The sequence below is a fragment of the Orcinus orca genome, chromosome 3, assembly GCF_937001465.1.
Source record: "Orcinus orca chromosome 3, mOrcOrc1.1, whole genome shotgun sequence".
NCBI lineage: Eukaryota > Metazoa > Chordata > Mammalia > Artiodactyla > Delphinidae > Orcinus > Orcinus orca.
Genome location: NC_064561.1, coordinates 159,609,378 through 159,636,507, shown reverse-complemented (window position 1 = coordinate 159,636,507; position 27,130 = coordinate 159,609,378). Strand labels below are relative to the sequence as shown.

General features: G+C 39.3%; 1 protein-coding gene across 2 annotated transcripts in view; it reads left to right on the top strand.

Moving 5' to 3' along the window:
- Positions 1–3,940: 3,940 nt before the first annotated feature.
- LOC101281953 (cadherin-6) overlaps positions 3,941–27,130 on the top strand; it is a 125,524-nt gene continuing 102,334 nt past the window's right edge. Inside the window, exon 1 of one of the 2 annotated variants that reach the window (XM_004266036.2) lies at positions 3,941–4,126. The gene's annotated coding sequence lies outside the window, so the exon portion shown is untranslated. Of the gene's footprint in view, positions 4,127–4,210; positions 4,378–27,130 lie in introns of those variants that run through there. The other variant, XM_049708324.1, reaches the window with a different exon arrangement.

Genomic DNA, 27,130 nt, shown 5'->3' with positions numbered 1-27,130 from the left:
TAGGATTTTCTGTTCATTCTCATCTATACCAGTTATTTAAGAGAGTATGCTGACACCTTGCATATCCTCCTAATGGGCTGTTTCTTCTAAACCAGGGCATGCTCCTTCACTAACACAGTACAGTCTACCAAACTTGAATTGTAGATATCTGATCAGACAAGTTTAGATTCTACCACTAAGCAGTGAATAAAATATGAAAGAATTTGGCAAAAATTGAAGTCCACTCTACCAACCTGGAAATGCCCAGAGTACTAAAATGTCCTGTGTATGTCAATAACATTTTGCTGCTGCGCATTTATCTCATTTGGAAATCTCCTGGCTATTGTAATCTACCTATAGTGATGAGTAAAATATAATGATCAAGAGGGAAATGTCTTAATGCATCCTGGGATCCAACCCATTTTAAATACAGTATTGGAAACTCTCCCAGGATTAGAAAACCTGGATAAGCACACAAAGTTTGTGTGAATTTATTTTAGCTTGTATTGAGATGTCTATTCCTCTATGGCTCTCACAAAAGAGGAATTCCATCGAGGTTTCCTGTCTCCTTTGTTTCAGTTCAATAATACCCAGAGTGGTTAGATCTTTTTCCCCCTTAAACACTGGTGTGTGTGTGCACGCATGTGTGTGTATGCATGTGCACACACGTGCATACACACATAGGGCAGAGGTGGGAAATAAACACTCATTCCTCAGTGAAATCTGTTCACATGTGCACATCGTGATGATTAAGTAATAAGCATTGTAACGTGTGTAATTTTTCTGGTAGCAACACATTTAAGGTAAATTTTAGACGGAAGATGATTTGGATGAAGCAAAACTATCCATGCCAAGATTCTTAATTAGGCACATGGTTTTAAAAGTGAACTTTTTTCTTCTAATCAGGAATAATTGTTGATGATCATGAAAATGTTTTTATCAGATAATCATTGCATAGAGATGCATATTATTGAAAAGTCAGAGAATTTGTAATTATTTATTTATATGTATCCCCATCATAAGGATAATATGGCCTCTTAATCATCTGAAGAGAGATTTAGAAGTTGAAAAATCCCTCATCAAAATTAATATCCCTAGTAATGGTCTATGGAGGAGCATTTTTTAAAAACTGAAACTTTGCAAGTTGTAAAAGGCGAGAAGTACAAGTAATTTTGACTGAAGCATATAAAATAATGAAGTAGTCTAAAAACTGATGAGATACTTCAGCTGCACCAAATTACTAAACAAAACAAGAGAATGTATGGAATGGGACACTTTTTGGAATGTATTCCCAGTTCACAAGGGCATTCCCTAGCTGCTGCCCCTCTTTGGGGTCCTGGGGCACAGGGGGCTGGGGGGCGGGTAGTCAACTGGTCCAGGAGAACACCCAACCAATCAGAGCTGCTTTGCAAGAAATTAGAAATGGAACAGAAGGAGAAACTACTCTCTCCAACAAGTAAGCTCTGGAACTATCAGTGGTACTGCTCTGAAGGTCTGACTGAATGACAGAGGAAGCAAGTGTGAAGGGAGACAAAACAGAAGCAGAAGCACAGTGAGGACAGGAAAGTAGTACCACAGGTGGAGTATTGGTGGCTTCTCAGTGTCTGCTTCCAAGTCTTTCCAGAAGCCCTGCAGAATTTCCACTCTTGAGTTTCGTGAGAAGACCCTACATGATGATGGCAAAGACCCTCTCATCTGTTTACCTCTAATTAACTTCTGTTACTTGGCAGCATGTTTTGGTGTGCCAGAGGATGAACTGGAAACAGTACTTATATGACACTGGATAATCATTTAACCTTAGTAACTCTTGTTTTTTTAATCTCTGAAATGAGAATGAAATAATTCTGGATATTTATATCACTTCTGTAATTGAAAAGTAATAATGATTGTAGTAAATATTGCTTAGAAATCCTCAAAAATCACCCAAAAATCTTTTTTAGTATTAAAAAGTGCTATCCTTTATGTAATTTAATGTTGCCACTTGAATTGTTCCAAAGCAAATTGATTGTTTATCCATTCTTAATAAAAAGTAGTTGTTTTAACCACCTTTGATATGTAGCTGAGAGGGGTTGGAAGAATAGTATATTGCAAACAATTAGAGAATTCCTTTGTGAGATACAAACTTGTTCAACAGGGGGAACATCAACTTCACTATTATCCCACTTTTACCACAAAAATCAGTTATTCTGCATATCTTTCTGCAAAAGGCAGTCTTAAAATGTGGCTTATTTTTATAGGCATATATATATATATATACACACATATACACACATATATACACACATATAGCCACAGTTTTACCAGTAATATTTCTGACTCTTCTGCTTACCAGTTTTTATTGCCTTGGACATGTTAACCTATGCAATCTCATCACCAATCTGCTTCTTTTGTCCTAATGGGGAAAAATCGGACCACTTGTTGAAAGAAGATTTCAATAAAATAGTCTGTGAAAGTACTCTGTAACCAGTAAATGACTATACAAACATAAGGAGCTAGTATTTCCAATTAAATGTATAAGAATTCATAATCTGAGGAATGGAAGCAGCTTTCTTCTCGCCTATCCTTCCTCCACAAGAGTCTGAATAGCTGTATGAAGACAAAATGTTCAGCCTCTTTTTGTAAGTTGGTGGCAATTCTTCATTAAAGGAAGATCTTTTCAAGAAAGAAATTCAGTCTTTCCATCTTCCATGTGTGGAACATCTGTGCTAAAACCATTCCATGCACACATCTTTGAAGCAGTGACTGCCTAGAGGAAATACTTTGATTTTGGCTTTATTTAAATGCCTGAACTTCTATTGGAGAAACAAAAGATTTTCTAGTAAGAGCTCAGTTGGGAAGGAGACCAACCTCCAACCTGTTTAACCACTCAGAAGCCAAAGCAGCCTGGATTTTTTTTAGTGCACCATGCAATGAAATCTCCCCACAACTTACAGCATACACTAACAGCTGGTTTGGGATGCTACTGACCCGGGGTGCAATCACTGTGGTAATTAGATTTAATTTTCCTAATCTAACAGTGCCTGGCTCCATCATGTCTGTATCTTCTATATAAAAAACCATTACTCTCACTTAATACTTGGACATGCTTAAGATTTTGCAGCTTAGTTCCCTAATATTAGAAATTATTTTTTGGTCACTGTAAATATAGCTATGCAAACTGCTATGTGTACCAAACAGTTTAATTTGGAGATTATCCTGCTTCAGGAACTTTCATCTTAAACTGTTAAGCAGACCTGAATATCATTATACACCTTCTGCAAGTCTTTTGCGTTCTTGTATTAACTCATTCAGAAAGATGGACTCAGCCATAAGTCAGTGAGTGGTGAGCCTGAAGGGTTTGGGATTTGAATGTTTCTGCAAGCCCAGGGAAGCATGGCTTCATTTTCCAACATCCTGGGGTTACTCACTCCGAAAGAGTAACAGAGATCATAGGACTATGCGAAAAACCTGTCTTCCTGGAAGGAGAGAAGGAAAGACGCGTCTGATTCTATGCCTACTCGCGTCTGGAAAACGCCTGTTTATGTTGTAAAGAAAAGCCGTCAGTATTGTTATCTCCGGAGACCGGGTTTGTTTTATATGTGTGTGCATGTTATGCGTGCTATAACACGAAGCTGACCAACTGATAGCGCGACGAGGTACTGGTGTCCCTGGGAATTGTAATTGTTCGGTCAGTTTAAAAAAAAAAAAGAATATCCAACCGTTGCTGATAATAGCACAAGGTGCATTTTGATAGTATAAAGGAGGGAACAGACGAAGTCATGCAAGTTCTGAGTATGTCTTAACCCTCCAAAAAATAAGAAAGGAAAAGAAAGGAAAGCCTGGGGCAGAGGGAGTGTTACAAGGAGCGAATTGCTCAGGACTTCAAACACAGGGAGTCATTCTGTCAAGGGGAGGGGGCGGGCGGGGGCAGGCACTGGGCCTCTCTAACAAAGTCCTCCTCTCTTTGCTCCCTCCCACTTCATTCACTTGCAAATCAGTGTGTGCCCACAAGAGCCAGCTCTCCGGAGCCCGTAACCTTCCCGTCCCGAGAGCTGCAGTTTCAGCCACGACAGCAAGAACCGCTGAGCGGGCGACCGCAGCGCCGGCGGAGGCAGGAGCAGCCTGGGCGGGTCGCAGTGTCTCCCCGGGCGCAGGAAGGCGAGCAGAGGTGGGTTCGGTCTCAGTTGGCGATGGTGCATGCCTTTTCTTTTTTTAATTCTGTAGCGTTGATGGAAGCCAATCAGAAAGAGAGCCATCTCCGCCCGTTGGGTGCCGCACGCTGGAGTTGGGAGGGATGTTCAGCCTGCGAGCCCGGGTCGGGGCAGGCGCTCGGGTCCGGCTGCACGGGCGGCGCTGCTGCCGCTGCCCAGAACGGACGCCGGTTCCCAGGGAGCTTCGGCGCCACTCCTCCGCCTTCTGGTAAGACCGCGGCGGGGCTTGGTGGGGGCATATGTGACGGGGCCGCCGGGAAGCACCCACTGTCTTTCTCTCCGCCGGCAGAGGCTGCCAAGGGAGCTCCGGCATTTGCAAAGTGGGCTGGTCAATTACCAAGGGCGCTGGTGCGTGCAGGACCCGCGGAGCCGTTTGGGGCTTGATTTATTCCCACCTGCCCACATTACAAGGGTCTGTGCAGGGACCGCTTTGGCCGAGTTACATTTCTTGGTTTGTGGGCTAAAGCAGAAAATTAGGTAGCTTGAGAACTCCCGAATGCTCCCAATAAGGAAAACTTAGGCTAAAGAGATGATTTGTCTCGGAGAAGAAGCTTTAAAAAAAACTATTAGCTTGCACGTTGGGGGCAACGCCTGCCGCCTCACATAGGGCAGAAATGCTTAGGTTGCAAGGAAAGTCAAACGTTGGACTCTGAAAATGGAGCACACCGTCCAGGGAAAAGTCATACGGAAGACGGAGCTCGCTCGTGCTTTCCAAGGCTGGCCAGGCACAAATCTGGGGGATAACGCCTCCCCCGGACTGGCTGGAGAACAAACCAAGTGCGCCTGGTTTTAGGTGTCCGATGCAGGAGAAGTGGAGCCCCCAATGCGTTAATTACGGAATTTAATAAGAGGGAACGTTGCTATGGTGTGTATTGCAGAGCTGGGATTACTTCTGTAGTTATTCTTACGCCCAGAGTTATCGGGGATCTCGAGATGGGAGATGCTGGAAAGGTCAGCGTCGTACTGAGAAGTGTTGTCACTGCTGCAATAAAATCTGTATTTTATGGGAAGTTATATGCAGGTCCTTGTTAGTGCAAGGGGCTGTTCACCTGAGTGAACTACAGAGAACATCCAAGTACCAAGAAGTTTAATCATCTGGAATAGCCACACATTTCTCTCTCGCTCTCATTTTTTTTTTTTGTAAAGACATTTTAATTATGATATTCACACTATGGAGGTGTATCATCCCGTGTGTCTCAGCCAATATTCATTTTCACTTACTGAAGCACATAATGTAGGAAAGAAGAGGTTTTTTCCTGCAAAAAATGTTGCTGGAGTGGCTAATGTGTACATGTCTGACTGCTTTGGAGGGGTGCACATGCAAAATATGGGCTTTCGAAGTGGTTATAATCCAGGGGGTGCAAAATCCTCCCTGTGTGGGAAAAGGAACACAGGGATATACCTTGCTAATGCACAACTCTTCTAAGAATGAAGAACAAATAAGCTTATACAAACGGTGACCAAGGATTGCTTATTACCTTTCTTTTCTTGCTGATGCCTGTCCCTGAAAAGGAAAACCTTTGGTATTTTACTTTAGGAGAAGAAAATCTCTTCCAGTTTGGCTTGAGCATCATCCTTTGTGTATCAGCACTTGCATGGCTCTGTGCTGGCTGTTTTTTTAGAGAGCCAGAAAACAAGTTGTGTGAAGAAAGGGGATATGATCAAGCAGGAGGAGGGCAAAGTTTATGCCAGAGACCAGATTTTCAATGCAGAGCTCAGAAACTTAAAAGAAATCTAACAATTTACTAGAAAATGCAATCACACAGGATTGTATCTCACCCCCTTTTGCTCTTTGCTGTGCTCAAATTAAAAAGGTATTGGGGGGAAATAAAAGGCGGATCTTTTTCTACCTGTTTTGATGGTTCATGGCGTACTTTAGAAGCAGAGGAAGTAACCCATGTCTTCAGAAAAACATGAGAAGCAGCAATACATTTCTGAAGGATAATAGCAATGGTTAGTTCTTCTGTACTTGTCTACAATTATCTTTTGCTACCATTATAAGTGACAGACTGGTGTCTCTACAGGGACTTTTAGTCCCTTTACTATCTGGCTTTTACATCAATTTATTGCAATTACATTTCTTAATGCTAACTCTGCAAAGATAATATATAGAAACATAATCATTTTCTACCAAGTTGCCCGCTATCAGAAAATGTGTATAATACCTCCTCCACCCACCACTTCCATCAGCTTTGCAAGTAAAAACTTAATCTAAGGCACTCTTCCTTTTTAAGCAAAAATCTATCTTGCAAAATATTGCTCTAAGATACTTGAAACAGCTAATATCTCTAGAAAGCACACTACAGTACCAGGACATCAAATGACACTTCCTTTTTACAAATGTATCAGTAACTTGGAACAACAGGTTCTGAATATCTAACGAGAGCTAATTGAGTGATTGTGCCACATAAGGATAAAAAAAAGAGATAAAATATGACAGATAATCTGAATGAAACCATGTTTCTCCCTAAGGAAGTAAAATGTGCAGTCCCCCCTTCTGGCCCTTACTCGCTTTGCAGTCGTGAATGCCAATTTACAGAGGCTAAATCTTTTGAACTAAGTAAACTTTTTTAGTTGGAAGGGACCTCTAGTGGGTCACACCATGCATTTCTCCCTGCAGTTCAGCTGCATCATGGATTTTGTTCTCCCTGCAGTTCAGTTGCATCATGGATTTTGTTATTTAAAATAATACGCACATAACAGCTTCCCCTTCACTATCAATATAAGATATTCCTTATTTTTAACCTTGCCAAGACTGTACTTCTTTCACTCAAATTTACCCTATAATAATAATGGCTCCAAAAGCTCCACATGAAGAACCTCCACCAGGGGGGTTCATGCAAATATATGAAGCAATATTTGCAGAAAAAAATTAATTAACCCTTCAGAGATCCATGAACATCCACAAGTTATACTGAACTAGAGGCTTCTATTTTAAAGAAGTCCACATTCAAATAAGCATATATTAAAAGTCCAAAAGATGCATAGATGCATGTGTCACTCTTATTCCAGGAAGTGTTTTTTATTTCTCTCTTTGATGTATCACAACACATTTTAGGTAACCTAGTCCTTAAAAAAACTCTGCCTGGAACTCATAGTAAGATAAGTTCTACAGTGGTGAATCAGCCTTTTCTGCTGACAGTTTGCAGGTTTCAACTTCCAATTTAAAAATCTGTTCTAAAGTTTGAAATGTGTTCCAAATGAGATAACATCCGGCAGAAGCCAGTTGCTTCTGCTGCTAGCTTAGTCACAGCAGCCCATTCTTTGGGGTCGATGAGAATTAGGGTCTCGCTTATAAAAATAATGAGCAGTAACTCAGTCTGAATTGCATTTTTTAATAGTGTTTCAGCCTAGCTAGCGTCTTACCTTATTTGCTTCACAAAAAGGTGAAAACGTAGATAATCAAACCTTCTCTGGTTTAAATTTTTTTCTGAATAATGATTCTAAATACAAAGACTCAAGAATATCATGCTAATAGTGAAATTGCTGAAAGAAGAAAATTAAAATTCACCTACACACAGAGCACCCAGTTGTGACACTGTTTAGAGAAGAAATAAAGAAATGTAGGGTTTGGGTTGGTTTTTGTTTTCTCTTCATTCTTTTCTTTTTTTCTCTCCATTAGGACTTTTTGTTTTATTTTGAACACAGTTGAGAGTTTGAGAGAGTTTCCTAGATCTAAACAATATTTTTGTTTGAGCTTTCCTCTTATGAAGATTAAACCGGCCTACATTTTTAAAAGTTCCTATTCCTAAGGAATGCCCCCCTTTTCAAAGCAATCAGATGAGAAACCTCAAGTTCTCCCTAATTAAGGTATACAGCCAAAAGTAGATAGCCTTTATAACCCCATCACTCACAAAGTAGAGAGAGAAGGTAAGAGGGGAAAAGTGTAAATAATCCTTCAAAAAGGTGGTGCACCTTCATTTACTACAGATGTAAATGGAGTAAAGCTCTTTAAGCCAAAATGATTGGGTCAGAGGGGACCAGATACAGTCTATATTCTAGCTGTTCAAGACTGAAGTATCCAGGAAATTTTTAACTCTTCCAACAAAGAAAACTAACTGAAGAATAAATGCTGTGAGCACACATGCAGTGGACACATATGCAGAGCGTTCTGTGTCCCCCATCCTCACAGATTATTAGATTATTTTACCTTGTTTCATCTGTTTAATATCGTTACACTAAAACTGTTGGGTGCTCATTTCCTCTATTAATCAGATCACCTTGCTGAGATTTATAAGAGGAAGAGTTTAATTAAAGCCAGAATGTTACTATTAAATTTGATGTGCAGTATAAATGGGCAACATGGGTCCCAAGCTTTTCCTACCATATTCAGTGCTATCCTGTGGAAGAGAACAACTCAGGTAGAAGATGAGGAACATAAAGCTAGCCACACCACAGGGTATAATTTATCTTCATATTTCATCACTTGAAAAAGCACTGTGTTTTTCTCCTTCTATAATTCCCTAATTTGGTAGATCTGCCCAAAAGATGTTCAGGAGACCTAATAAATGATAGGAATGGAAAACAGCAAGAAAAAAAATTAAATTGAGGAGGTGTTCCAGTTGAGTAAAATGAAAGGAGATGAGGAGGTGAATTTTTACATAAGAGGAAAACATACGAATATAGAAATAGAATTTAAATTGCCATTTTTATACAGCGTGCATTTTCCACTTTACAGATATTGCTACTATTAAATACAACCTTATAAACATGATTACATCATTAACATGTTTATAAATACTATGCTTCTCTACCATGGAATGCAAATTTGAAAGTTATCCTTTAAAAAATCACCAGCTAGGGCTTCCCTGGTGGCGCAGTGGTTGAGAGTCCGCCTGCCGATGCAGGGGACACGGGCTCGTGCCCCGGTCCGGGAAGATCCCACATGCCGCAGAGCGGCTAGGCCCGTGAGCCATGGCCGCTGAGCCTGCGAGTCCAGACCCTGTGCTCCGCAATGGGAGAGGCCACGACAGTGAGAGGCCCGAGTACCGCAAAAAAAAAAAAAAATCACCATCTAAAGGAAATGATCCTGCATGGATCATAAAATAAGCAGAGGAGTACATTTTTAAAAAGTGGTCTGAAATCCCAGCAGAATCAAAGAAAGGTTTTCTTAGTGCTTTGAAGAATATCGACTCCTTTCCTTCTATTATCTTTATTGTCCTGTGAGCTAAATAGATATGTGTGTCCTTCTGACACCTGCAACCCAAAGTATACAAAAGTGATAAAGACCAAATTTAAGTCATTCATTTGGATTCTATATGTAGTACAGTGTGAAGAAAAGACCGAACTAGCAGGACAGCACACCCCTACCCCATACATGACTGATAACAAATATGGCAAATATATTTTAAAATGTATATGTGAATATATATTTTTTTTTCAGCCAAGATTAAAAAAATACCAGTAAGCTCAGAATTTTTATACATCCAAATAATGACAATGATAATTATAAAGTAAACGATAATAAACCTTTACTGAGCTTTTCTACATGTCACACACTGTTCTAAGTATTTTACATGCATTCCGTATGTTAATAATTATACAGTAAGTCAAAAGGAAAATGTTATACTTGTATCCTTTTAAGCCCTTTTTTGGTTTGAATTTCTAGGAAATTTGTTTGAGCCAAGCACTTAATGAATGTCCTGTTAACAAACACTTGTGGTATCTTAGAAGTAAAAGTGTGACTCTCTGAGAAATACAAAGCAGCAGAGAGCCTGGGAATGATTTGATTATTCTGAGCAGAGCAAAGCAGATTTTTAAGGCTGAGGAAAATGTCTGTAGGTTATTCATTTTTAAAAAACCACTTGGAAGCATGGATTAGAGTTTATAATTGTAGTAAAAAGGATTGTGTGGGCCATTTTTATGAGCATAATAATGGTACTTTTTATAAGAGAATAAATTATCTTCTCTTGCCTTCAGAGAGGGCCTCAAGTTGGAGGGGATACTTCAGGAAGGTAGCTAAACATGACAACTATTTGTTTCATTGACAGGGGGCTTCGCAACCTCACTGCACCCCCCGAGGGCCTCAGTCCTTTCTTAGTGCATTGACAAACTCACTATATGCATAGCTCTGGGGACTGTAGGTAGAGTTGAATAAGACTGTATTTATTTCCTTCCTTTTTTGGTGGGTAAAAATAGTTATTTTCTTCTTTTATGACCACAGTTTTGTTATTTCATTCCCACCACAGTTCAGTGTTTGTTCTGAATCATGTCTTTACCAAGTAAAATTTTACAAGAAAAGGGAAGGGGCGGGGGGGGGGGGAGCAGGAAGGAGAAAGGAAGAAAGACATCCTCTTAACAATACAATAATATTATATATGGTTGACAGTGATAAGCCATTTTCATTAAACTCTGTTCTTTCTATTACCACCATTCAAAAAGTCATGTAGTTAATCCAGCCTTCATGGACAGTTTGACAATTAGAAATATAATCAGAGAATGTGAGACACAGAAAGGAGCTTAGAGATGACTTTACCCAACGCCCCTCATTTACATTTGAGATACCTGATGACCAGAGAGATGAAGTGGATAAACTAAATTCATTTTGTTCTTTATCTCTTCTGTAACTTGACTTCTAGTTTGGAGTACTATGACTTTTTATCATCTCCACTCAATCCTGGCATTAAAAATTGAGAGAGGAAATTTAAATCTATAATATTGTTATTTACAAATATGCTATGAAGGAGCAGGCACGGAAACTTATGGAGAAAAGAAGGATTTAGACATCCTTAGGAATTTTATGTGTTCGTACCCTTTTGTAAAGCTCCTATTGCAAAGAAGAACTAAAATTTTCCTTCAAAATTTTGACCAATACTTGGGGCACATGATAAAAATGTAGTTTTTTGTTTTATTTGTAATGGCTTGATGGTAATTTTGAGTGAACTTTATCTAAATCAGTAATTCCTCAGGCTATCCAAAGTCAAGTGTGCATCTTTGCCCAAAAAAGAAAAAGTTTATTGGTCAGTGATCAGATATGAAACATGATGACAACCTATTTATTATGTTTTTCATAACTCTCAATTTATTCAATTTAAGGACTCAGTGACCTTCCCACTTCTTTGGAGTTACAATGGCAGTTTTTTCATGAAAGTGTATGGATAAATTATATTGTTTTTTTCCCTTGACAAAATTAAAATCTGCAAGCAACCCAATGTCAACCCTCCCCCCCTTAAAAAAATAACTGTTAATGTTCCGTGAAATCCAAAAGTCTGAGGACCACTGGGTTAGATAATGAATAACATAATGTTGTAAAATGACTGACTTAGTCTTTTACTTGTTTGGATGAATAAAAACTAAAGGGGAATTACAATGATAAGCCAAATAGATGGCCCAAAATATAAAGTCGTTCAAACAAAAGTTATCTTTTGATCCCTTAATTAAGCTTTATAGAGATTAATAATAACATTTGGAATACTAATACAACCTTTGACTATATTAATAGGTCCTCCAAAATTGTGCTTTGCCAAGATCATGGCCAGAATGTGTCATCAGCAATGAATTCGCCTACTTGATTACATAGTGGATTATTCAGTAGAAAACAAGAACTTTTAAATTTATATCTAATTTTTTTAAAAACCCAGCTCAATTTAACTGTACACATTATTAAAGGGGTATCTTTTTTTCCTAAAAGTGAACTACATATAACTGTGAACAAACACAGATTTTCTAAGGTGTCAATTTGTATTTTAAGGTATGCGTTGTTACATCAAAAAGCAATTGCCTTCTAGCTTATAGTACAGATTTCAGTCATGAAAATGAGCTTATCATATTTTGAGCTGCAAAGCTTAAACCGCCTTCGCAGGATTAAAAAAAAGAGTTTTATTAATCTACTATCATCCATTTTATAAAATGTTTGGCACTGCTCAATTTCACATTCAACTAAAATATTCTAATCTCTTCTTAGCAACAGGTTCCGATTTAACACTGATCAAAACCATGTGGTCAGACTAAGTAATCACCAATGTAAAATGATAAAATTCACCAAGACTGGTATATTACTGCTGATCCTAATTTGAATCAAGTAGAGCTACTATATCTTCCAGCAATTATTCGCTAGTAAATTACTTGCACAAAAGTATCTAGTTGGGGTTTTGTCAGTGTTTCATAAAGAATTAAATTCTATGAGGAAGGCCTTGTGATAAAGATCAGTGCCACAGTTTTACTCTTTCTGACTCATATCCCTTTTTATCAAAAGAGAGATGTTTGGGGCAGGTCCTAATTAAGACAGCGGAATGAAGGGGTCATTTACTGGTAACTGTCGTCAAGAAGGGGTGGTCCCAAACCTCCAGATCCAGAAGGTACCAGCTCTGCAATAATTTTTGCATGCAAGGAACATGTATTTACCTGCAGGTAAACTGCCTTTGAAATAAGTGCAGGCATGCCAAATACAGGTCCCATATTTTAAAATTTTGTGTCGCGATACTTCCCTTTCTTCCTCAATGTGCTTTTAATTCTCAGATGCCACATTCCAAAATAGCTTTACAAATAGCACCATGGTTTATGTTTTAACTTTCCCCCCTTGAATTTAAACGTGTGTGTACTTTGTGTTCTAAAAAAACAATGCAATTAAGTTTAAGAGATGACCCAATAGAGGGAAAGATAGTGCTAGATATCTAGTAATCGTGTGAATGACCACTTTTTCACCAAATAGAATGCTAAATAGGACAGTTACTTTACTTAAAATATGAAGTTGAAAGCTACATAAGAGTAAAATGCTCTCAAGCGACTGAGTTTAATGTGATGTAATGAAAGATTTTTATATAGTGGAGAGAGAGGGGAGAAATTATTGAAACCCTATGCTGGGTTAATTGTGCACCAAAGAACAAGAAGTTTGCTTTACACCCTGGATGTGTTGAACATTAATAGAGCATATGTCTGCCTCCCAATTTGTCACTAAATTAAAATAGATTTTTAAATTGCTTATTTTTTCTTCTTTCTCCTTATGATAATCATGGCTGTTTAGAGAAACCAATCACGAAAACAAGAGCCAAACCTGCCCTGCTTTGTAATTAAGAAATAGGCAATAATATCCATGATGTTATCAAGAAAGACTTTAAAGCAAGTGAAATTTGGGCTCACCAATCCAAAGAAGCAGCCACAAGGCTCTGACTCCTCAGAAGATACTACACTTGTCAAATACTTTCCAATTTAGTTTTCACCTGATTGACAAGTGCTCCTAAAAACAATGCCAAGACTTCAGGAAATTTTCTTGATTCCCTGTACAGCGAGAGCCCACATGATACAAATATAAGATGCCTTGCGGATACAGGCTGGGAAGAAAGGAGAAAATGGTTTTAAAATATCACTTCTTCATCTCAAGATCACTGTTTTACGATGAAGGCATTACTAGCAAATGTAAGCATATAGTGAAGGCTCAATAAATGCTTACTGTGAAATTCTTCTCATACAAGCTGCAAAAGATTCTCTTAAATAAATATTTCTCCAATTTATTTCCTTTTCAAGTTTATTCACACCAGTGAAAAAATATAAATTTTCTATCCTGTGCTATAGTTTTTAATAGTTCTGACTCCTTTAAAAGGAGTCAGGTTGAAAGGAAACCCTATCAATGGTGTCCTGAGAGCTAGAGGGACTAGGCATGTAAACAGAGCTACTCAGCTTTCAGAATTGGCCACCAGACCTCTTCTTCCTCCAGACAGATTTTTATTAAACTTGGTATAAACAATGTTGCCTTGAGCCTGATTAACAATTTATGCCTTCCTAAAGAGATTAGCAGAAGTCTGCCATCTTGATTTTTTAATTCTTAATTTGTGTTTAGTAACAGGATGTTACCTCTGAGTTTATACTTTCAATTTATGTATTTTATTTTTCAGAATTCAAATCTAAACTAAACATTGTTCTTTCTGAATTTTTTTTCTTTTACAGTTTTAGTATCCACGTGTGCTACTGTATATTTTCTATGATAAAGCAGTTGCATTTTTTGCTAAGTGACTTTTTTTTTTTAACCTCTCATTCAAATAATCCTAAATGTTCTTTTTAAAATATGTTGAATCTGTTACTTGAGAAAAAATAAGAAAGATTATTGGGAAAAATGAGTAGAATAATAATAAAAGGTAACACTTGGCACTTACAATACTGCAGGCTGTATTCTAAATGGTTACATGAATTTAACAACAATGTTCTGAAGTAAATACTGTCAATCTTCCAATTTTAAAGACAAAACTGGGAGACAGAGCACTTAGGCAACTTGCCCAGTGTCATACAGGTAGTACTTGTCAGAGCTAAAATTAAATCCTGGCAGGCTTGATAGCCCATACTCTTAAATATTAAATTCTAGTGCCTCTTATGCTTAATATATATGTATATATACCCAAATAGATGGTAGATAGACGGATAGATTCAAATGTTTGTATCTCAAATCCAAAAGTAATGTCAAAGGTGTAGAGATTTATATATATACACACACACACACACACACACACATATATATATATCCACATACATATATATGCAATATATATAACGTGTACATTTTTCTCAGGACTCAAAAAATATAATTAACATCTTTCTCTTTCATGCCTCAATGAATTCATCAGTATACTCCCACAACAAGTTAGATCAATTAATTATAGCCCAAAGCAGCAGATATCAGCCTCACAAAAGCCTTTTAGCTTTAGGCCAGGCTTTTCACTTTAATTTGAGTCAGTCTTACAATCACTTACTGTTGATCCCAAGGGAAACCTGGCAAGAGTTTTTGGAAGGTTCAGACTCAGCATTCATTAATTTATTCATTCTCTAATATTTATTGAGACCCTCCTGTGCCCAGTGCTGGAGAGACACTGGGTGATAAGACAACATACACTAGCACTTTGAGGGAAATAGTTAGATTCTTTCCTCATATTCTATACAAGATAAATCCCATAAGAACTAAAGATTAAGAGTGCAAAACAGAACTGTAACTTTACTGACAATTAGGTGAATATATATTTATAATCTTGGGATAGTAATGGACTTCCTAAGCATGAAGCCAGAACTTGAAAACAAAGTGAAGGAAGACAGCAAAGGGAAGGAATGCTTGCTCTAGTAATAACAGGCCAATCGATAGTGCCAGCTTTGTATAAAATGAATAGGATATTCAGAGTTGATTATATTTGTCTTCTCCCCATACCTGCATCTTACATGAACATGGAAATTAGCCTTTAGTTTCAGTATATTATGATTTATAGGGTCTCTATTCATTTTAGGATTTGGTTTTTGACCTCCTGCCCCAGTTTAGAAAGAACCACCACATCCCTCTTCGCTACCAAAAGCTTAGTACAGTTTTATTTTTAATAGCATGCCTCAGAATACTTTCATGTTGTTTCTTTCACTAATCCCTACAATTCCCCCAATGAGTTTGTGGAATATAAAGAGAAATACTTTTCAGCAAGAAATCATTTTACACAAGAAATTTAAGATTTAGGTGATGGCATTTCAATTTAATTCAATAACCATTTAATTAACACTTAAGTATAAGACATTGTGTTGGGTGCCATAGATAACACCATGACATCCAGTTGGTTACAATATGTATTTAATACAGGCATACCCTGGATATGGTAGGTTTGGTTCCAGACAACTGCAATAAAGCAAGCCACATGAATTTTCTGGTTTCCCAGTTCACGTAAAAAGTATGCTTTCACTATACTGTATTCTATTAAGTGTGAGATAGTATTATGTCTTTTAAAATGTACATATCTTAATTTAAAAATACTTTATTGGGCTTCCCTGGTGGCGCAGTGGTTGAGAGTCCGCCTGCCGATGCAGGGGACGCGGGTTCATGCCCCGGTCCGGGAAGATCCCACATGCCGCGGGGCGGCTGGGCCCGTGAGCCATGGCCGCTGAGCCTGCACGTCCGGAGCCTGTGCTCCGCAACGGGAAAGGTCACAACAGTGACAGGCCCGCGTACAGCAAAAAAAAAAAAAAAAAAAAAAAACTTTATCGCTAAAAAATGCTAACCATCACCCGAGCCTTCAATAAGTCGTAATCTTTTTGCTGGCGAAGGGTTTGAAATATTGCGAGAATTACCAAAACGTGACAAAGAGACACAAAGTGAGCAAATGCTGTTGGAAAAATGCACCAACAGACTTGCCCAATGCACGGTTGCCCCAAACCTTCAATTTGCCAAAAACAGTAACTGGGGAGTATAATAAAGCGAGGTGCAATAAAAGGAAGTATGCCTGTATTAAATAATACTGCTAGAAACTGCCATTTTAGAAACTTATTCAATGAATAGGTAGATATTCTGTCAGGATTGAGTCTTTCAGTCATGAAATAGATTAAGGTCTACCATTGCTAAATCGAGACTTTAATGTGCTGACACCCAAGCTCAGTACCAATATTAATATTCAGCTGGTATACACTGGAACAGCTGTCCAGGCTGCTTACCTCCAGTGTCCCCACTCATCTTCACTGACCAAATGGCACTGGATCTTCAAGGAAAAGGGCAAGAATCTGTTTGTCTAGGAAGCTTTCCCTGACTTCCACTCACCTGTCCTGGACTCAGCTTAGATTTTTCACTGCATGATCTTATAATAGCCTTTACTTAGCCTCAGTGCAACTGTAAACATGTTGTTTCAAAAGTATCTACAAGATTGTTCAGGTCTCACCTATCACACTGTAAACACCTAGAGAACAAGGCCTCTGGGTCTTACATTTATCACTAAGGCCTAGCACTGTTTTTGACAAATGATGTTTGTTGCAAGAAGAAATGGAGAGTATTCATTATAAAATTCTGGACTACCTTTATATGCTTTTACATTATTCATGTTGAATGCTAGTTTTTGTTTCTTGTAACCTGATTTCCTTTGAACATATTGCAGGAATACACTTAGCAAGCAAGAAAGGTCAGTGCCAGCCTCCTAGACAGCCCAGAACAAAGGGGTATACCCAACAGAAGGGTGATGTCCCCAGGATGACCTCGGTGCCTCTGGCCAAATGTCTGAAATAGGGTTACAGACCACATCACTGATGGGTCTCCTAATACAATACTTCAGTTTTTTATTTGGGATGTTTTCTTATCTAAAAGTTGCAATTTCTTTGGTCACTCCACCCCAAGGCATAGAATTGTTTAGAGCTTTTATTAATGTGTACAGGTTGAAAACTAGAGCTGTGTATATTTTCCCTCTTTGGTGCGAAGGCAAGCAAGATAAACCTTGGTTATCTTTTGGTTTATTATCCACCCATAATAGTACATCAAATGGAATCTACAAAACAATCTTATGTACATGTTTTATGAGCAAGATCATTTTTCCCCTAAATTCCTACCCTGGACATGTTTCTTGAGCTTCTATAGGAAGTCTAATACCAGATTCTACATACCTTGTTATAACCTTGAACACGACTGCACAAAATAGATTGAATTAAATTCAACTGATTATGTAGTCCTGTTTCATTCCTTAAGTGGCAGTCAATGCATGGAATGGGATCTTCGTGAATATTATTTGGCAATGAAATATGCAGTTCAGCCCAGCTCTCTGACATGCAAAATGTTTTGTAAGGTTTGAGATGAAGTGGGAGAGGTTTGGATGTTCTTTATACTTCTTCTATTTAGTGTGATGTCCATCAGCCTGAAGTCAAAGGTACATGGAGAATTTTAAACTTAGCAATCAATAGAAGTTAGTTTGTTTTACGGAAGTGGATTTCCTAGAGCAGAATAGGTACCATGGTACATTCTTGACAATTTGTCTCTTATATCTCACCACTATGGGAAATTGTAACTTCCAAGGAAAGGGAGTAGAACTATGGGTTCAGAAAAGTTAGGAAAGTGAGTCCCAACATTCTTCTCTGCCTCTACACCGTTCCTTTGGTTAACACTTTCAATCAGTAACATCTTGCGTTAACACAAGTAACCTAAACATTGTAGGTGCAGCCTCTCCCACACTTCACATCCCCAACTTCAGAATGATAAGTAGAGAATTAAAGGATTTTCCGTAGTGATTAAGCTATTGGGGGTAAAGGGGAAGCCAATAAGTATGCCCACTAACAGAGGAAAGGCAATCAAAAGTAAGCTATAGTAATTCATGTTCAGCATCCTGAATATCTGATTACTTCTTACTCTTTCTCACCAAGTATTTTCAGCTTGTGTATTAGGATGCTTTGGGCTATGGGTGAGAAAAAAATCCCATTTCAAACTGGAAAGAAATAAATACAATTATATTTTACAAAAGAGACATCCCATAGAAACACAGGTTCCAAGTGATCCACAGATGACTGGAATGATCAAAAACTCTAGATTTTTCTGTTTATCCCTCCTGCCATCTTCAGCATCAATGACATTCAATCAATGATTTCCCTCAAACATTCAGATGATTGCCAGTGGCTACTGGGACTACATCCTTCCTTATTTTTGTCTAGCAGAAGAGAGAGAAAAACCTCTCTCACAATCAAGGATTAAGTCAGACTGAGCCAGTTCAGGACATATGACCACTCCATATATTATTAATTGCTGGGAAATCCCATGTGCTAATTGGCTTTTTTAGACTAAAGATCTATTCTGGGGATCAGCTTCCCTTGATTTATTTGTGTGTATGTGTGAGGGTGTGTGTGTATGTGTTTGGGGGAGGAAAGATACCTAGACAAAACTGGGATTCTATCAGGAAGAAAGAAGATGAGAAATGGACATTGGGTAGTTAACAAACCCTGTCTACTACAATTTAGCCCGAGAATCAGTATTACTCTAAGTGAAAATCTAAGTGTTACATAGGTGCGGGATTCAATGGAATTCAGTTTCATAAACCATAGCTTTAGAGGTAATAGATGATAAGACCAAAACCCCCCTATTCCATCAAGCGAGGGGTACCTGCAAAATGGGAACTAGAGTGATACTAAACCATTTTAATGACCTCTGTTCCTATCTTTTATTTTACTCTGTGCCTGAAGTGGGTTTTTGGTGTATTTGTTTGGGGAATTTACTGACTAGAAATACATCACTGTCCAAAAAGAAAACATTTTTTTCATCTAGGGAATTGAGGATTAACTAGCTGGAAGGGAAATATAATTTCATTTTGTTCTCATAGTCTCATTTAGAAAATAACCTTAAGAGATTCAAAGGACATCATGCCATGTGAGCACTCTCCTTACTCTCAAGGGACTTGGTCTGGGCTTTAACTTTTCTAGCATTTTCTGAAGTGTTTTCTTAAGCAACATTTTTGCCTTTAGCACTGTCCTAACCACTGGAGCTTTAAGAAATCTTTAAAAAGTGTTGTTTAAAAATAGCATCACAAAACAATTTTCTTTTCTCTGCCTTACTAAAAATATCCCAAATCTTTCTTTAAGAATGGTTTTTTTTTTCTTTTAGGTTTTATTTGAAAGGCAACTAAGCTGAAATGCACATGTTTATCTAAATCCAAGTCAAAACGGTATTAGAAATAATTACAAAATGTAAAAATGAAAGCTCAACAGAGTGCTGCCCCTGCTATTTGGATAATTTAAGGCAAAAGTGAGGTTCTGGGGTTGCTTTTTTACAAATGCGTTTATGTGGATGTGCTGTATGCCACACAACAGGATGTTCTGAAACATCCTGTAATAAAGTCTAAAATCTTACATTTTTTTCCTCATCTTATTTGTGTTCCCTTAGAACTGACCTTGCCACAGTGAGTTCACTCACCTCTGCAATTGTTTAACTATGATAAAAACGTCTTTTTTTTTTTGCCAAGCAATTTAGGGGCAGAATTAAGGAGCCATGACCATAAAAGCTTCAAATTTAAGCAGGAGATGAGTTACACGTGAAATTTTGAGGAAAGGGGGCATTGAGCTCTTAAACTGTCCTACTTTGCATGACAAAGGGAGTCCCAGGTTTACTGTGTAGGTACAAATACTTCCCAGCTGGGCAGATGACCCTGTTGGATGTTTCTCTTAGGGCGTTTTTCTCCTATAAATGCGGATAATGGTAGTTCCAACTTCCGAAGGGTGTTGTGAGGAGTAACTAAGATAATGCTAAGCATGTAGGAAGCACCCCCCAAAATATCAGGTGTTTCTGTTGCTGCTGTTATTTTTGTGACTTATTCCAAATAGTCAATCAATTTGAGGGTCCTGGGTATTTTTAACATGCTACAAGTTTTGTTTTTTTGTGTTTTTTTTTAATTTCACTAATTGAAATGATGCACATTTTTTATGTCACCAACGTAATGTGCCACTGAGGGCAACATGCCCATAATTCTATTCACTGAAACGGGTTTTGGCTGACACAGTGAATGTGCCAAATGTGGCTTAAATTCAGAATTTCCTCAAAGCCTCTTCAGCACCGTTCCCCAGAAAATCTGCAACCCGAGCTGGGCTCCTCATTTGAGTTTGCAAAGGTGTGAACTAACTGCAGCCAAAATGAAGTAAAAATTGTAGATATGAATTCTGTTCAGCACATCGTTGTCTTGGGGATCTTATTCTAACCTGACGGCCAGCTGCCCTTGCCCATGTGGCAACGAGTGGAGGAAAAAAGCAAGAGACCACAACTCTGGCCTCAGAAACACATGGCGCTGGCATGAGAAGGCACAGATGCACGTACACACCAGACACACAACACCAGCTCCACCACCAAAAACACCTCAATCAGAGCAATGAGAAGGTTCTCATTCAAAATGGCGACGTCAGACGGTCCCGACCGCACTCCTCCCACGAATACAGGGAACCTACCACCACAGACGGAACTACTTCCTCTGAGAAAAATCCAAAAGCTGGCTGAGCAGCTCCTACCAGAGAAGACCCGCATGCAAACAGGAAGGAGACGTCAGGGCATCATCCCGCCCTACACTGCAGCCTCCCTGGCGCGGCAAATCGGGAGGGAACTCAAAACCGCAGCTTCTCCCTGAGGAGCGAAGGGTTTGAACCCCACCGCCCGCACCTGACGGATCAGAGAATCGGCTCTTACGGGGCTCGCAGGGGCAGGACTCACCTGCCGCAGGCCCAGCGCGGGTGGAGACGAGGGGCGCCGGCATCCGTGTGGGAGCCCTTCACTTGCTGGACTGGAGGCTTAGCTTCTGCCTGAAGGGCAGGCCTCTGATTTGACACATACGTTGAGGGCAGCTGTGGAGCTCCTGAGAGGGAGGCTGGCAGGCTCCACCTCTAAGCTCTCTCAGCCCGCGCCCCAGCCGTGGCGCCATCTTCGCACCTTCGCGCTCGCGCCCCCCTCCCCCCGTTCCTCGCACCTCCTCCCCGGTTCCTCGTGCCCCTCCCCCCTTCCTCGCGCCCCTCCCCCTTCCTCGCGCCCCTCCCCCTTCCTCGCTCTCCCCTCCCCCCCTTCCTCACGCCTGTCTCCAGGTGGGAGGTTTCACGCACGCCTGGTGCCCGGGCTTTCAAAGCTACCGCCCAAGGACACCTCTTAATTGCCCGCCTCTGGTGACAGGGGCTTACGTTCCTGGATCTCGGGGACAGTTCTTGGCAGGCTGCCACCCTGGGCACTACGGGGACAGCACAGGGAAACCCCCTACCCGTTCCAAGAAAGCGCCCATTCGTTTGTCTTGGAACTTGGGCTGAGGGGCAGGCTTCGGATTTGGCCCAGAACTGGGGGCCCAGGGCCCTGCTCTCAGGGAACAAAGGCCAGTGCCTGCCATCATCTCTGCACTTGACCTTCGCCTCTTTACAGTTGGCAGTATCTCCCAGACAGGGCCTTATACCCTCACCTGGAGCCCGGATTTCTGGCTGCCACCCAGGGGACACCTCTGGATGGCCTGGCACTGAGGCCAGCAGGGTTTATGCTTGCAGTCCCATAGGGCTAGATCTATGAGAATTAGCCTTTATCATATAAAGTTTACTTTTATGTTTATAAATATAATTATATAACTATAAAAATTTGCAGTGTAAGTTGCTTTGTGTCATAAGAATAATAGTAAAGTCTAGTCAGAATAAAAGTAGTATTACTTAGAGACTTGCAGAAAAAAATGTTATTTCAAATTTCAATTCATATATATAATTTTTGCAAAGTGTATGTGATCAATATAAGACATTCAAGCATAAAAGTTACATTAGATTAAAATATGTGGGGGAAGTTGAATGGAAAGGAGCTCATAACAGAAGGAATGGTATAAAATTTCAGACTGTTAAAATGATCTCATGCACATATTTTTAGATGAGGCATTGTAGCTGTTGAACTGCTATTAAGATTCCACTGGAAAATTTTTAGAGTGATTTGATAGTTTGTTTTACTGTTAATATTTACAATTAGCCAGAAATTACATTATTTTCAACAACTTAAACTTACAGTGAAATATTTTTAACTGTTAACAAAGTGGAAGAAATACGTAGATTTTTTTCAGTATTATTTTGATTAACATGAAAGCAAAAAGTTTGAGGTCCCCTGTGGTAGGCCGTGGAAAACTAATGTGTACATATACCACTCATATTGGTAGAACTTTAACTGACATGCTTTTGCTCTGAGACTCTGGTTCATCCCTGAATTCCTCAGTTGGGGCACTTTTGTAGCTGGCATTAGATTTCCCAGAAATCTAGTCCAGGTAGCTCTGCACCAAGCCCAGGCTAATTCCTTTGCACAGTCCTTCCCCTAACATGAGCGGAGAAAACGTCAGACCAGCAGGTCTCTCCTGGCAGGTTTCCAGTTTTAAAGTCTCCTAAAAACAATATATTCATCAAAAATAAGACACACAGACGCAGACCCAGCTGCGTCTAATTCTCTATTTCTCTAACTCTATAATATGGTTTTACTAACGATACACTTGATACATTATTAAACATAATACTTATTCTAATAGTTTTCAAATTATTGATTTAGATTTAAGGCGTTTTACCTTTTTTTTCTAAAAACAGTGAGTGGCTGCGTGTGTTATATTAGTATTGGGGGTCTGCATCGGATACCGCACATGCACCATTTCAGATCTCCTAACTTCGCCTGTGTCTCATTCCAGCCACTGCCATGACAACCAGTTGTACGCATATTCTGACCCACTTTTTGCAAGTGCACACCTTGCTTTCTGCCCTGGGGCTTCTCTGTTGATACCACAGAGTGAGACACTACAGGAACCTGTTCCGTGCTAACCCCTGTACAACCCAGAAGTGCAGGTGATTTGTTTCAGGAGGTGAATCTTTGACAAATCAAGGCTTGGAGCCTATGGATAAGTGTTTCTCCCTTTCTTCCCCAGGAGAGATGGTCCTGAGATGCATTTCATAGGATTTCTAGGATGATCCCATGAAGTGGTGGCCGACTTGATAACACTTTCTTGTAATCAGTTCTCCTTCTTTCTCTCTTTCCTGCCCCAAAATTCTGTTCTCAGGAAAAACAGTGCCCCCCCAGAAAAAATTTGCATATAAAAAATGGGGGGAATGAGTTACAGTTCTAAAAATCAAGGCTACCAGCTTATCTTTCTAGCCCAACTACGTGCCCCTGAACACCTCCCTTTGCTATTCCCATCTCCTGTTCTCCTGATAGCCATCATTCATTCATATTCACTCATTCATTTATTCATTCTTTTTTTCAGCAAGTATTGAAGGCTTGCCTACTGTATGCTAATGACAGCAGATACAATGATAAATATAACCCGTTTCCTTCACTGAGGACTTTACATCTCCAGGCAAACTCTCAAAAAGGACTGGTAGGGGACTCTCGGAATGCATTTTTCTCAAATCTGAAAGCACAGATGCAAGCTACTTCACTGGCTGGATGATGATGGGAAAGAACATTAGAACCCAAACAATGAAAGCACAGAAGGAAGGCTACAATATACCCGCTGGAAAGCCTCTCAAGCAATATAAGTCTCAGACGTTCAGAGGTGAAGCAGTGTATAGTTTACAGCAAGGATGAAAGGGCTAAAATGAAAACTACATCTCCAGACCACACACTAAATGTTGGCGTCTCCATCCTCTATGGAGCTCAGCCAGAAAACAGAGGTGCTGCTGAGCACCTCTGTTGGGTGAAGGTCTCTGGAGAGTGGGTGGTGCGGTGGTCGTATTGGAAAACAGCAGACTGTTAAGTGGAAGAAGCCCAGCCTGAGCAGTAAACTGCTGCTGAAACAGGTTTATGGAGGATGTGATTGTATGTCTTTTTAACAGCCTCTAAAAGTATTTTTTTAAAGCCTTTTCGGAAGTAGTCTCTTTTCCTGTTGTACTGTCAGTTGGCAGATGCCTCTGGGAAAGGGGGATCTGCTTTCTAAAAGCCTCTTAAATAATGTTGGTTAAAAATTACTTTTAAAGCTGGATAGCACCTTGCCCTCTTCCTCTCACCCGCCCCAGTGCCTTTCTTTTTCCCCAGCCCTATCTGATTTGCCAATTACTTTCTTCAGAATCCTCTCTCGTTCCCTTGACACCTGTGCTGACAGAACATCCCGTCCTGGCAGGCAACTGCCAATTCTCATCGGAAAATGATTGCTAAACATTTCAGCACCAGCTCACAAGAAGAGTTCCCCCCTCTGCCCACTGGCACCATAGAAACCACCATTATTCTTCATAATTGTGAGTCCCAGCCCTTCTCTTTGTAACTCTCTACCCATGTGGCCTTCCTCCGTTCTGCAACAGCATGACAGGGGAGGGCCTGTCTTCAAAAGACGATGGTTTACCAGAGGGTGCCATGAGGGCCAGAAAGGTGCACAGAAGGAATCTGTGCCTCAACAAAAAAAGCAGAACAACAACAATAACTGGACAGCACAGCAGGCTGGGAAAAAGCCAAACACACTGGGCAGTGCTGGTGATTTCAGGAAGAGGTCACGGGGCATATCAAACAACTAAACCATTCTTGTTTTGAACGTTTTTCAGGATTAAATCCTGCAGGCCATTTTCATACATCTTAAGGGAATAAAATATCATCCATGTATTTTTTAAAGTTATTAATTAAGTTTAGCTCTGACACCCAAGAGTAATGGTCCCTGACCTGAGCCCTGACCTCAAACTAGGGATTTCGGGTGAGGCTAATGGTTGTTGCACAATCAGCTCTGTGTCACATATTGAAAAGAGGTCAAAGGGTGACTGCTCCCTGCAAAAAAATAAAATCAAATAACCTTTCTTAAGACACCATTTCATATTAGCATAGGCCCATATGCTCAGGATCAGAAAGAAATTGTGTTCTATCTAAAAGAAATCACTTTGAGAGAAAATCACATTTGAAGCTAAGGCATTTGGCAATGGAACTACATTTCTGTAAACGTTTATTTACTGATTGCAGATAAATCTTGACCTGAAATTAATGAAAAATGTGAGCATGTCCTAGTAAAGTTTTTGAAACTCATATGCACTGACAACTTTGAATGATTTTGTACTATGATTTTCCTCTTGCTACTTTCAAAATGTATAGCATCAAAAAGCTTAAAACTGGGGCTTCCCTGGTGGCGCAGTGGTTGAGAGTCCGCCTGCCGATGCAGGGGACCACGGGTTCGTGCCCTGGTCCAGGAAGATCCCACATGCCGCGGAGTGGCTAGGCCCGTGAGCCATGGCCGCACAGCCTGCGCGTCCGGAGCCTGTGCTCCGCAACGGGAGAGGCCACAACCGTGAGAGGCCCGCGTACTGCAAAAATAAAAAAAAGCTTAAAACTTTGATGTAAAAAGCGTTACAGTTCATATTAGCTCATTCGTGAAATCCAGTGGAAATGGATCAAGTCACACGTGTGAATGATTAGATTTAATTGTTTTTTATCTGTTGTGACAATTGAAATTATAGTCCTGCTGCTGAGGAGATATTTTACCCAATTTGGGATAAATTAGCAAAACTTAGAGCTATAAATTCCTTTCTACTATAATTCTTTCTGAATATTCTCTAGAATAATGTCTGTCTTTAATATATTTTAACTATAATTACTAGAATAGTTCTTTGTTAAGCACCAATCAACTAGTTAGTGATGGTTTACATGATACTTTACTTTTTTATTGAAAATATTTAATGAATTTTTAAATCCTTTAAATACAGTATCACATAGAATTAGATATTACATTTATTGAGTCATAATAAACTGCTGCAGGTATGAATATTATTCAACCCATTCTTCAATATAGTTTCTACACTGGATCCCTAAAATAATTTGAAACATTTAACTTTATTAGTAAAAACATGCCATTAAGAATGCAGTGAAAGTGACAGGTTTGGGGGAACCATCAATAGTTAGGCAATAGAAAATGTAAAACCAAATAGCTTGGGGCCAATTCAGTTCCTCCATGTAAAATAACGCTGATTAGAGCAAATCAATGTTTTGAAGATGTAGCCTAATCAAATATAATGCTAATAAAGTTAGGTAAATTGAGAATTCCACGTATGGTGTGCAGAAGACTGATTACTCATTCCAAAACAAGGATTTTAATGTTTCCAGGTCTAAAATAAAGAGTGTTGCCACATATAAGCAGATTCAGGGAATAATCAAGGTTAGGAGTCAGTCATGTGGATTCCCCCTATCCATGTGACCTTGAGTAAATCATTCAACCACGATCCTTTTCCCTCAATGTCCTACTTTAAATTATTGTGAGGATTAAATGAGATGTATTATAAGGCAGTCACACAGTTCTTGGCTCACAATAGTTACTCAGTAAATCTTGACCATTTTGATTTGTAATATTATTTGATAATGATAATGATGATGATATTTGACTATTATTTTATACAAGTAAAAACATGACCCCTGAATCCTTGCAGTCACACACACACACACACACACACACACACACAGAAACCAGCCAGCTCTCTTCGTAAAATCAAACCTGTATCTTCAAATTTGACAGTCAAGGAAGAAGTTCCACATGGGAACCAGGAGACAGATGACCTAAAACCTGTTTTTCCTGAAAATGACTGTAATGTAAAACACAGTTACTATTGTAAAGTGAGAGATAGGCTTTTTGATTTTTTTCAAAATCTGTTCCCTCCTACACCAGAAGTATAAAGAGGTTTTACATGTTTACAAATTCTACCAGATAGCTTACCATATTATTTAAATAATTCATTTATGCAAACTCTCAGTACATTTTAAAACTTATATCTGACTTTTTTTTTTGAAAACTTGAGGTTTAAAAAAAAAATGAGACAGTTTCTGGGCTTAAGAACTTTGT